This window comes from Aquila chrysaetos, chromosome 19, assembly GCF_900496995.4.
Source record: "Aquila chrysaetos chrysaetos chromosome 19, bAquChr1.4, whole genome shotgun sequence".
Classification (NCBI taxonomy): domain Eukaryota; kingdom Metazoa; phylum Chordata; class Aves; order Accipitriformes; family Accipitridae; genus Aquila; species Aquila chrysaetos.
The window spans coordinates 15,179,084-15,193,014 of record NC_044022.1 but is presented as its reverse complement, the minus strand read 5'-3'; positions in this window follow the sequence as shown (position 1 = coordinate 15,193,014).

Genomic DNA, 13,931 nt, shown 5'->3' with positions numbered 1-13,931 from the left:
CTCAAGCAAAACTCAGTGCTATATGCATAATATGATTGTTTTGCTTCCAAAATTTGTAATTATTATGTGGTGGTATTAGTATTATTACAATTGTGATTATTTTAAGAAGCAGTATCCTTTCACCAAAACAGTGTTTGCACACCTTTATATTAGATACAAAAGCAGATTCTTCTCATCTTAAAGGGAAATCTGTCTATGGTAGTAGGTATAAGCTAATGTACGAGATCAGATGGGTGGCAAGTAACCCATTATTTAGTTGTGCTATTTCATAATGTCTCTTTGATTGTTGATTTATTTGAAACAGCTTATAATGTCCTTCACAATAGTGAACTGCAACTGCAAAGACATCCCAACAACATAGCTAATATAAAAAATGTAAGAAAACTTTATTTCTGAGTTCATGCCCAGTTTTTTGACAGCTATATTCATCAAGTAAAGGTTGAGAGGTAGGAAACAGCTTTAAGAAATAATGAGAAACTAGAAATAAGATATTCATCTTATCACAGTTTAGTTAGAGGAAGCTGGGTGTAAGCCAGGATTTGAAATTGGAGATGCAGAAATTAATGGCAGAGAGTGATAAGGGTTGTAAATCACATGCATTTACATGCCATCAGTCTTGTCATACAGGAGGATTGTACCATGATTGACAAGGGAGAAAGTATTAATTTGTAAGGATCAAGATTTTGGAGTTAATAGAATTTGATCATCTGACTCACCAAAGGTACAGAATTGAAATACTTAAATGACATAAGAATGAAGCATAATCATACAGACAATGGGTTTGAAGAAACCTAGGGCCCTAACTTTTCCTCTTCTCTTCCACTGTAAATATTTATTATTCTTGTGTATGTCCTTGGCCCATTCATCAGACATTCTCGTATACTTCCTGGACAGGATTGTTGTCTTTATGCCTTTCACATGTTTTATACCCGTTATGTGTTTTAGCCTGTTTTGCTGAAACATTGTAAGTTGTCTTTCTTTCTGATTTCCCTGGGTACACTAACGGGAAGCTCTTCTAGCTGTGACTGCTCTTATCATGTGCTTGAAAGTGGATTTGGGGCAGAGGCTGAGGCACTCTAAAGAATTAGGTGAAGCGGAGGTTTACAAGATCTTTTTCTCCCCCACTCTTTTTATTCCTGTAATGGGAGCAGTGATTTCAGGAACTGGGTGTGACCCCTAGCAGGGAACTTGCAGCAGGCTCTAGTTCATTTTTTGCCATGGGTCTTCAAAGAAGATGGACTGTGATGTTATCTAGCCCATGCTGTTTTTCCACCTTCCTCTATTTCTTCTGTAATCACATTCTAGTCAATACTATAGTCTACAGTTGGGAAACCTTTGATTGCTCTCTGCATAACCAAATCTTGTTGCTTCTTTCTCCTTATTATTCATTTAATGAAATGTTTTCTGAATACAGGAACCAGCATGAAAGTAACAGAAAGTGAGCAGCTGCTGGAAGTAAGAGTTTGTAAGAGGAATTCAGTGCTCAGTCTGTAGTGTGCACATTAACTGCATATCTGTAGATTTTCTTAAATGCAATAGCCAATTTAGTTTTGCACACATTATCATATGAAAGTTGTAAACATGTTAAGATGTTGCACAGCACTGTGGACTTGTTTGGTACATTACAAATTTTGTGGTGTTTGCCCAGATCTTTATCTGTGTGTCCTAGCTAATCATGTCCAGATTCTTGTATACCATGTACACTCTGCATATGCCACCTCCAAACCAGTTTTTGAAATGCGGTTTTGAACTGAATATTTCAAACCACTGTTTTGAAAAGATCCTCTCTGCAGTGGACCAGAAAAATTAGGTGTGCATGGCTTTGTGCTACACGTACTCATCATGCCATGCTGAACAGGAATCTGTATTGAGATAGGGACATTTAGACTTACGAACGCAGAAGGCTAAAAGAAGATGCATATTGCTTTTCCTACCCTTATATTTGTGGTTCCTCATCTTCCCACTGCTCATTGGTATAATGAATTTTTAACAAACATTTAGCATTTATACTGTTACTGTGCCATCAGCAAAATAGCTCAGCTAATTAAAGAAATGAAGCAAGGAAACAGAAGCTCAAATCCTTCCTCTGCCCGTGACGTCTTACGTGCATTTTGACATCTTGTTTTTTTCTGTGCTTCTATTTCTTTATTTGAGACGTAAAGCCACCACATACTACGGAGTGGTTGCAAGAATAACAACATAAAATATATCAACAAATAAGATACATACACAGAGCCTTTCCAAATCAGGTCCTCAGTAGTCAGGAAAGATAACGGCTGAGGAAAAGGTAAGTAATAAGCAATGTCAGCTTTAACATTTTAATTTTTTTTTTTTTTCTGGACAAAATTCCAGAAGTTTTAGGCATTCAGAGGATGCAGTAGTGAAGACAGAGTCACTGCTTCTATTTCTGTGGGTGTAGGACAGGACACGATGATAAAATAAAGTTCTTAACATCAAGTTTGAAAGTAGCAGCAGTTCACACAATTAAGCTGGTGACTCAGTGAATTGCATCTTTTAAAATTTCCCCAGCTTTGACACATCATGGGGTGACTTTATGTCCTACTGTTTTCACATCCTTGTTGATATCTTGAATTAGCCAAGCATCTGTTACACCAATGAAATCAGATATCTGTTTTAATACGGTTGTTTTCAACACTGCAGTGTGTTCTGATTATTCTTTGTATTGAAAAAAGAAAGCATTCAATTCTATTCCTTTTTTCTTTGTTACAAAGGAAAATTATGTGTTCTCTTCTACTCTTTTTCTTACATTTCAATTAGATTTACCTACCAGTAGCTTCTGTCAAAGCTTCTTCTTATCTGATATGGTATTTTTTACATGAAAAATGATTAAATTTAGAAAAGAAATAATCTGAAATATATACCCATTAAATAACTTTCTTTAGCTCTGACTGCACATTCTTGGGGTAGTAGTAATGGTAAGGATTTTTTTTCCACAAACATAATATTTTCTGACCATACAGCCCTAATTTATGCTTGAAATATACTCTTTTTAATGGTATTCTTTGACAGGATGGCTTCTTTTCCAGGTCCAGCATGACTTAACTGTTTTTAACTCCCAGTTCATGCTTAAAATAAAGGAACAAAATGTTGTTGTGAGATTTATGGGTATTAACTTGGGGCAATTCTAGGGAAATGAGTGGAGTTGCTCTGAATTTACTCTGTGCAATGGAACGGTACTTCCTGGACATGCATAAAACTCTTGTATCTTTGCAACAGTCAGGGGAGGAATGCTGCACTTCTAATGCCTTAATGTGATTGAAGTTATTAGTAGATATTGATATCTTCTGATAGTGTTCTGCATTCTTCATTAGTAACGTGTGGAGTAACTCACATCTTCGAGGGAATCAAACCGGTGTATTCTCTTGGACATCAAGAGAGATACACCTTCTTCAAGCTTCTATATGGCCCAACACCTTTAAGTAATTTTAAACAAGCTCTGAGATATAGACCACAATAAATACTCCTGGGTCATCTGTTTTGACACTGGTGTCCTTTGCCAAATGGTAACATAAATTATTTCCATAGGTTACGTGTGATGTATACTCATGATCTCCCTATAGCTGAGATCAGAATGAGACCTTTAAACTCCAAGTCAACAGCCAGTTAATGAAGTAAGTCCATTCTGCATACTTCTTGCCTAATTGCAGCTTGTAACACCCAGTCACAGAAGATCTATCAAAGTCCAAAATATAAATCTGTTAATGGAACCATTTATGATGTAACTAGGGCTTTTCTGTAAAACACTGCATCACTGAGGACATAATATGCAAAATACTTCCCTAATACAGATATGTGTGCCCAGCTGTTGGATTCAGCAGTGATACTGGCATTCAGTGATGCTATGTAACTGCTCCAGTTCAACCACTTTCTCCTAAAACATATTTTTGGATGTGCTGTCGCTGTCTCAAGTTACTAGGGAATTATCTGGATCTGGGGAGAATATTTTAAAAGCTAGGTCTTCTGATTTACTGGGTATATAGTGTGACAGGGCCTCTAACTGTTATGGTGATGTTACATTTCTAGTCACTTTGTAGGTCTCAGGAAGAAAATTTTGAGAGGAGCTGCACAAAGCTGTTGGCAGCAATGATAATTGACGCATGCTACAGAGATCAAATAGAGGCTTTTTTTCATCTAGCCTCACGAGTTAGGGATACATTTGTTTTCTTTTGGGAATTATTGCCATTCACATAAGATACTCTAGAGACATCTGTGTGAAGAGGGGGAAAGAGGGATTTATTCAAACTATAGGTTACTCACTTAATGTATTTACTTATTTCTAATGCATGATTTGAAATTGTTTTTCTGACGCTTGTAGTTAGTTTTAAACAATGTAGTTTCTTACTAGGGAATACAGACAAAGACCTTATTAAGAATTCATTTGTGTCATCCATGATTATAACCCTCACCTGAATTTTACTTACAAACTTCTGGGAGATTCTCTCTCCTGCAGAGTTTCAGGGATGTTCTTCAGACTAATCTGGATGTTCTTCCTTGTTACTGTCCACTGAGTTTAGCAGAGTTTTTTGCCTGACTTACTTCCTTACCTCAAATGCTCTACTCTGTTAAAAGAACATAACATATGCTACTATATATCATCTAATAACTAAATTCGGTGTATGCTGTTCCACTTTCTGGGCTGACTGATGTGGTTTGAATCATACTTGGATCTCTTGGTTTAGAGCATACTCATAGCATAGTTACAGCCAGGTCTCGACATAAACTCAGATGGGAATGAAAAAAACCAATATCACCATTGTCTGGTTAAAGCACAAGGTATATTTAATTAACATGAAATTGCCCATACTTAACCCAGTATACTATCAATGCAATGTTCAGCACAGACCACTTCCAATCAGTGTTATACTTCTGATACTGCATCTCCTAGGAAGGAGAAGAGAAAGCAAACACTGGAGAGACCTTAGTCACTTTGCTCAATCCACATACTACAGTCATAGGTGTGAGAATCTGCACAGGATGGGAGAGGTGTCAGTGTTCACAGCCACCCTTTGCCCTTTAATGGGGGAGGTATTATCTGCAGAACTGGAAATGAGAGCTGTTTGAGGTCAAGTTGTATATATAGCTATTTTTCAAGTGAATATTGTTACACATTTACTGATTAGCTAAAATATTTATGCTCAAAACGTGTTATTCTGACTGATGCCATTTAAAAGTTTTACTTCTTTTTCTCATAGTACAGCAGCACAAGCTTCTCTTCATTTTTATTTTACAAAATGTAACAGTAAGCTTAAACTGATGCAATCTAAAAGTTCAAGTAGAAAAAAAGGATAACCTTTGATCCAGATCTAGCCATAAACAGTCTCATTACAGAACTGGAGGTTGTGAAAAACTGATGCTGTAGACTATATTGAGAAAAAAAGACATCATGTCAGTTTTCTGGGATCTACTCCTATTCTTGTCCCAGGAGCATGTTTTCTCAAACTTGACAAAAAAATATAAAAATATTTTTCAGCAATGGGGTACTGTCTGGAAACCAACCCAATGAAAACATCAAACCTGGTACAGATTTAAGACTCAGCTCTGGTTCTGAATAAAAAGCAAAGCATTACATGCATATCTGAAAGTCATATACCATGTTTGTGATTTACAGGATTGAAGGAGAGGCTACAAATCACAGAAGACAAGAATCCAGTTATTCCCAAGAGGGAGAGTTGGATTATAGACAGAGCAGACTTTCTTGGTCTTTTGATTCTGTGTGTCTATGTTTTCTTGGTGGGAAGTGATTTTGCACTTTAGGTGACAAAGACTTGGAGGAAAGGCCACGCTTGTGTCCAGCTACTGGGTAATAGGGAGTGTTGTGGAGGGGTGCTAATTGATCTACCCTGTAGGATAAATTCTCTTGGGATCTATTTCATGTGGGTCAAAGTCACAGTGAAGATATGGCAGAAATGGCCTCAAGGATCCAAGTAGATGCACAGGATTCAGGAGTCTAGGAATGCTGGACAGCCCACATCAAAACCCATACTGCTGTATACTCTTTATTGTTCTGTGGGTTGCTTATGCTTTAATTTCACCACTGAACATAGTGCAGGTGTATTCAGTCTTCCTCTCCTCTTTCCAGCATAGCCCTTATTCACTTTTACCATCTAATCCATTCACCACTTAGGTGAATGGACCACTCAGGTGACAGGACCCTTCAGACAGTTTTTAGAACAGGGGAAAAGTGCAATTGAGCAGGTATGAGATACTTTTGTGTGCATGTGTGTGTGTGTGTGTGTGTGTGTGTGTGTGTTCATACCAGCCTGCTTGTGGCTCTTGCTTCATGCATGTGCATTTGTAGGTAAAAAAAGTGCTCCATGTTCATTTCTCATACCCTGGGGGGAGGTTCCTGCCCTGCTTCCCTGAGGACAGCGTTGTGGTCCCCATGACTGTGCCGGGTATAAGGCAATTGTGGGCCATTTGGATGTTACTTAGGTTGCCCGTTGTACTTGCAGAAGTCTAGTTTCTAATCTGAAGGATGAAAATATTGAAGGGGAGAAAGAACTGGGAGAGGCCACATGTCCTATACCATCAGAAAATATTTCCCTCCTATTCTCTGCTGCATGACTGGATGCCTTGGCCCAGTGATTTCAACCAGTCCAAAAAGAAAGATCTGGCATAAACTACTTTTCTTCTGTTCTAAAGACTCAGTTCAAACTCCACTGGAACTGGCAAAATGACCCCTATTGATTCTGAATGTCTTTAGATGATGTCCCAAAGACATAAGATAGGAATAATGGCGCATTGTGTTTAAGGCTTTAGGATAGGTTTCAAGAAAACTAGATGATATAGCTTCTTTACGGTTCTAGACAAATACCTCATCTCTGCTGTCTGTACACTGAGGGTAAAACTGCCGTAACTCATGTCAAAATCCTTACAAGGATAAATCCATAAAGTCTCAGGATGCACTGACATATATCGCCAGGGGGACTATATTGATAGATAAAAGCCACTACGCTGTCAACAAATGTCTTACCGGTACATATAAAAATTGATGAGCTTTTCTTACTCTGTTGGGTGTCCTGAAAACCAGGAGAATTGTGACCTATCTCTGTCAGTTATTTTAATTGTGAGCTCAATTTTTGAAGTGCAAAAGTTCTAGCCTGGAGTGCTCATACCTGCCTTAAAAAAAGAGCAGGATTTGCTTTACCAATTGGAATATGTAGATGTTTTCTTTGTCTAGCAAGTTGTGAGCTACCACATTTATTATTGGACAGAACCAGACCAGGAAATAGTTATGACAGTTTGTGAGCTACAGCTTATTATTTGTGAAGAATTCCAGACATGTTCCATGAACCAGCCCTCCATGAGGTCTGAAACTGAAGTAGCTGTTTCATCTTTTGAAGTCCAACAAATTGTTTTGTATTGTTCTAGATAATGGCTGGGAATATGTGCAACAAAAGGGTATAATTTTCAACGTGGGTTGTGACTTTTTTTTTCTTTCTTTTCTGTTTGAAGCAAAACTGTCAGCCAAGAAATAAACTCTCTAATCAGTCACGAAAGATATCATGTTGCATCACAATGTCCAGCAAAGAAGCTGACAAAAAATTTTATAATGAAGTGATGCGGCGGGTTTGGTGTGTTCAGTGGGTGCTTTATTAAAAAATCCAGCATTAGAGCAAACTACCAATGAAAGGGCAAAACCATTTGAATTTGCTAAGCCATGTAATAAATTTCCATAAGATATGCAGGAAATATTATGAAAAAATGGTGCACTTTTTGTCTTTGGGTTACTTTAACAACTGTTGTATAATATACCTCCAGATGTGGGAGGTGTTTTTTTCTTTCACTTGTAAGAGGATCAGAGTCAGCCATAAAATCTGTCTGGGGGTAGGCAGTAGACTGGATGGCCTCTTGAAATCATTTTCAGTATCATTTCCACTAGAATCAGTCTAGACAAAGCTGACTGATTCGACTACTTGTAGGTTTGAGCATATAGCAGACCAACTTAACCAAGCTCAACTACCTTGCAGTGCATGCAGGTATTGCTACCTGATAAGCTTACCATAGCTGGGTACTCCCAGGCTGGTAGACTGGATCCAGCTTGTGGTCCTTCAGTGCTTGCTTGCTGGGTCTGAGCAGAGTTATGTGTTTGTCTTAGAACCAGCCACATACTTAGACTCTCTGCTTGACCACTTCTTTGCGAATGATGCTGAAACTTCCTAGCTCTAGTTCCTCTCCATAATAAAGATGTACTTTTTCCCAGACAATGAAAATGTTCAAATTGTTCTTGTAGTAAAAGCAGAGCAAAATGACTTTGCAAAACAGCTTCTTAAATAAACACACCTTTCACTCACAGGAAGAGACTAGCCAAAGTATATGCTCAGCATCTTCCTTGCCTGCTGGTCCGTGAGTTACTGCATTTCCTCTTGCAGTTAACCTAAGTGCAAAATCTCAAACAAAATCTGTCTTCATTGCTGTCACATTTCTGAGACCCCTTCTGTCCTTGATAACTCTCTTCAGGATTATAAGACACCCTTCTTCAGCTCAGGCTTCTTTCCATGTTTAGTCAATCATACCATAGCTGCCTGTAAAGCTGTTTAAAGATGTTCTTACCCTCCTTCCTATCCAAACCATTTATTCTTTGCTTACTCTGCTGCTTGTATCTACTCTGCATCTATTAATGAGGCTTGATTGATCTCCAGTGTTTGATCTTCAACAATACCTTCTGAATTACAAGTTTAAGGTAGAAGCTGGAAGACAATTTTCATGAACAAAATGGAGTTTGTGGTTTGGTACAGAGAGAGTAGGATTCATCCTGGCAAATTTAGATAGCTGTAGTGTAGATATCTACATTTGAGCATGTTGTTTACAATCCCTTGCAGTCAGTGGGGAAAAACAGACACTTCACAGACAAAAAACATTGTATTTAAAGGCAGATATCTGAAGTAGGTGAGGGAACTGCCTCATTCCCTCCGTTTGCTGTGGCTGGACCTCGGTGACTGACCCACAAGGAGTCAGGTGAGGTGAATCCCCATTAAGATATATGCCAGACTGACACATCTGCTTTACTACATTGCTGCACAAAATCCCCAGAAGTCTGGGCAGAATCTACTCGATTGAGGTGATTCAGTCTGGCTCAGCAGAAATAGCATTTAGAAAATGCCTCCAGGAAACCCAGTCCCCCATTGCTGCTTTCTCCTGAGAGCTGCAGTCTTTGTGCTTGGCTCAGTGGGAGGCTTCTTCTCCCCACACCTACGGTGTCGCAGACCTGGGAGTCCCTGCACCTGTTTGCAGGGGAAGGGAAACTCAGTCCTCTACAGGATCCCCACCACCTCTCTACCGCAAGTGCTTTGACCCTATAGGAAAACATAAATATATGGACTTGGTCTCATTACCTGTTTTTTTCCCCCAAACCACTCCGTGTTCCACTTCTACTTGCTGTAGGCAAGTGTTTCTACTGAATAGCCATTGATTATACGAGGGCCAGATGAAGCTGTGACATGGATGAGGTGGTAATATTGTGGTCAATCAGGAGTATTTGTTCTGCACAGAGCAGTGCTGATACTTCTCCCAGCATCCTGCCAGGAAATCTATCCCAGGGTTATGCTGCATATTATGCTAAATCTGTCTTGTCCACGGAGAGTAGAAATAGCTTGTTTACTTACAGTAAATATCTGTAGGCATATGAGTTGGGCTGTAGCCTATTTTACATATGAGAAAAATAAACCACAGCACAGTCATTGTGGTAATGGCCAAATTTGAACTGTTATTAGGAATGTCAGACAACAATCTGTACTCATCATGTCCCACATCTCAAATGCTCAAACTGAAATTTACTTTTAGTCAGTGCTGCTCTCTCCCTCCATTGCAGATACAGTCACAAACACACAAAAGTGTATTTGCAAGAGTGAGAAGACACTTCTGTGTCCCTCCTACGCACACTGTGACCTGTATAAAATTTCATTCTTTTTCTTGTTTCTGAAACGGCCCTAATACAAACCCCCATGGCTTGTCTATTCCTTAAACATTAATCTAGTTTTCTCCAAGAGGAGTTTGTAATGCATCATCAGTTTCAGCAGTGGTCAGAAACCAGATAAGACAAGTGAAAATGTATGAAAATATTATCTAGCAGTCCTATTAGGAACAGCACTGAGAAAAAACCACCATGACACAGACTCAGTGCCCTGCAGCTTCAAGGCAGTGTAGTCAGATAGCTACACCAGAGATCAACTCACCGGTAATAACCCCTCGGGTTTCCTCTGTACAGCTCATGCCCTTCCAAAAGCTTTTCACAGAGTTATTCTCCATGGTTCTGCAGGGCAAAGATTATCTGGAGCTTGTTGGACACTGTTGGCTTCACGGCCATGGGGACGTCGTGGCAGCAGCCAGTCTGCTGTGTGAGAGGAAACTTTCATTATTAAATGCTAAAAGAAAAAAAGGTATGACGAAGACAGGCCTTTCTTCCTCAGGGTAAAATATCCTCCTTTCAAGCTGTTCAACAGATCGGAATAAGCCAGTCACCTTGTATACGGTCATTAAGAGCATCTACCTGTTTCATGCTCTGCTGGGAGACCGTAATAAGCTTTGTCTGTCAGATCTTCTCACCCCACCTGTTAGCTAAAATAGTCTGCTGCATGGGGGCCTCTTTCCTCACGCCAGAGAAAGCATTTAACTTGCTGCTGCCAGCTCGGCGGGGTGCACTGTACCTGCCCGCGCTCTGCCCGCCCGCCAGCCCCAGGCGTGCCGTGCTGCCCAGCGCATCCATCCTGTGTCTGACCCGGGCTGCTACGAGCCCCCACCCGAACAAGTCAGCGGCTGCTAGAGTATGATCGAGGTCTCGCCTCTTTTCTCACTCATCTAGTGGCCCCGTTTCACACATCCGATTCCCTTTCTCTGGCTCTTTTTACAGTTTGTCTCTTTTTCAGCCTCTGAGTTGCTAGAGTCACCTTTTTTCCATCAACTATTTGAATTCATTATACTTATAAAAGCGCTGTTGGGTTTTTTTGCTTTCATGTTATCATACTGTACCCCTAGTCTCCTATGAGGCAGATTTCTTTTTTTTTTTACCTTATTCTTTTCTTTCAGATTTTAGATATCAACCCCTCTTTAATTATTGTTTTACCTTTGCCAACTGGAGTGCTTTTTCTTTTTTTTTTTTTTTTCCCTAACTCCTTCTCACTTTCATCCTGCTTGAAATTTTCAGTGAACTGTGACTTCAAACTGTGTAATAATCACTGTGTTCCTTGGTTTATATCATTTGAAGAAGCAAAAGGAATTTGAAAAATCAGTGTTTCATTTCAAGAGCTCCTGATTTAGCTGGGGAGTGTGTGCGTGTGTGTGTGTGATCAAAGTTTATAAACAAATTACAGAAATGTTACTGTGTGGGATTTGTAAGTGAGCAAGACTAATATTTCATATGGGGCCTGAGCTGTCCAAGCAAAGGCTGATTTCCTTTATATCCCAGTCAGACTCACTACTGTCCTTCTCTAGCAAACCAGACCTCTTCCCAAGTAACTTCTCTTATACCATCATCTATAATCTTTCCTAAAAAAAAAGGACATTTGGCTGCCTTTCAGCATTCCTTTGGTCTTAAAAAAACCCCAAACAACAGTTTTCAAATGCAGTTTTAGGTGAGTAGAAGCAGCCATGAAGTGTTGCTTCCCACCCTGATCTCTAGCTCCTGAGCATTACAAGTAGGCAATAACATATATCTGTGCAAAATAGTTATCAGAAATACTACCTAAAAATGACAGCATTTTACATTTAATTTCCTTAGGTGAAAACATGTATCCAAGGTGACAGGAAAGGGTAATAAGGAATGAGGTTTCAGGCCCAGTCCTGAGCAACTCCCTAAGAATGACCTCACATCTGTTCCTCCATTGAAGACCTCCACGAAGTTACTCTTTTCCATCCTTGCACACCTCCAAAGTTAAAGAGAGTTCCTTCCTCTTCCTTTGGTGGATGGGAGAGAGTGTGTTGCAAGACTTCGACAGTGCTCTACCACATTTATGAACTGAAATTTCTAGCAGCTGCAAAACCTTAGTTCACATTGTAGCCAGCCATGGATTTTGAGTCTGGAGAGCTGTAATTCCATCCCCTAGGGATGAGTGATGTGTCATCCATGCACAAAACAAGCGAGGAAAGGTTTTTATGAACCCATCATTTTACTTGCTACTGGAGCTGTCTAACCATAGACCAAGCATGCACCACCTAAAGATTGACCAACCAGGACAGTACTCCTGGGGAGGGACAGGAGGGACTCCTGGTGCTCTAGTGTAACAGTTCTGGAGAGATGAATTTGCTTCCTGTATTTTTTGTAATGGGCTTTTAAACTAAGTGTGGCAAGAAATCCAAAGGTCTATAGAAGTAGTTCTGAAATTGAAAGTTCTTTTGAACTTCTTTGGTAATGTCCACCAGAAACCTCTCTTCTGCAAACCTGAATCAAGTATCAGTAATGCAGTTTATCTCTTCAGCAGTTACTGGATCAGGCAGTGTTAGAGAAAGTGTCATCCCTACCACTTTGTGGTACTGGTAGTTTATGAAGTTTATCTATGTATAAGTTACATGAGAGGAACGTGGCATCTGATAACGCTGATTGTGTTTGTATGCTGTCTATTCTGTAAAACGGAGAACTTGGTTCTTTTGGTAGCTTGTTAGCAAGTTGAGTAAGTTGTTATATTACCCCATTTCTTAGATAAATCGTTATGCTACTCTGAAGCATAAAGAAGACTGTGGCATGAAGGTATCGGTCAGCTGAAGGGCTGTCATGTTTCAAAATTAAACATGGTTCATCAAACTAAAAGCTTTCTTGTTCAGCCTCAGACATAGCATGGAATCTCATCGGTGGTAACAAATGCCCTAAATTTGCTAGTTTTCGTCACTTTAACTGCATATTATGTGCCCTGTAAACTCCATTAATCTACCAAAGGTGCACTTAGTGATGCAAAGAAATATTTAAGGCAATTATATCAAATTTCCCCTCTCCAGAAGACTAGTTATAGAAATAATTCATAACACTGCATGCATAGCAATAGGTGAGAAGCTTGTTTAAGTTGAAGGGAAATAAACATTCTGAAGAATATGACATTTTAATTGAAAAATAATTAAAGCCTTTTCATTATTTGAAAATATTGAACTATTAAACGTTATTACATGTTTTTAGAAAGGTAAGTAATGAGGAAATTTATTTAACTGTCTGCCCTTCAGTTTAATGAACATAAAATGTGCTCACAGAGTATGAAACTAAAGTAGTATGATGGTGGGGTTGGTAAAGTTAGATTTAAAATTGGATTGATTTTTACTTAGTACTTTTCAACAAAATAGTCTTGCTAGTGTGGTAGTGGACTCCCTAGAGAAAATAAAAGTTCAAGATCCAGATCTGTTCCAAACCTTCTGTTTGACCTGTCTGTGTCACCTTTCCTCTGTAGGAAGAGGTTAACTGTCTTTTTTTTCCTTTTTTTTTTAGCTACATTGAATTTCGGTTGTTAGCACCTACTGCACCTAATGAAAGGTAATTCTGATCTCCATCCCAGTCTCTAGATCTTAAGGGAATATAAATAGTATGTTATAAAAAATTGCTACGAAAAGTAGTTGAAAAACATATTTATGGGTTTTAAGGATGTTTTGTTCCAAAAGCCAAATACATTTACTTCGTCACCTCCACATTTTCATGGAGATGAAAGGCACTCTTTCTGGAAGCACTCTTTTTTTAAACATCTGGTTTCAAACATTTGTGAAAAATGAACAAATTAGAGCCTGAAGCGAATCCAGATATAATTAAATTTTTTTAGGTAGGATGTAGGAGCAGGTAAAATGTATTAGGTCATTTAGTTCAGCTTCCATAGGCTGGTTCTTAGCACTTCAGTACTGAAACAGCTTCACATGTGCTGCTTGTGAAAGGAGCACTCCTTTCACACTGCTTTCTCCTCAAACTTCTGTGATGTTTGACCAAGAGAAAGGCCTGGCATATG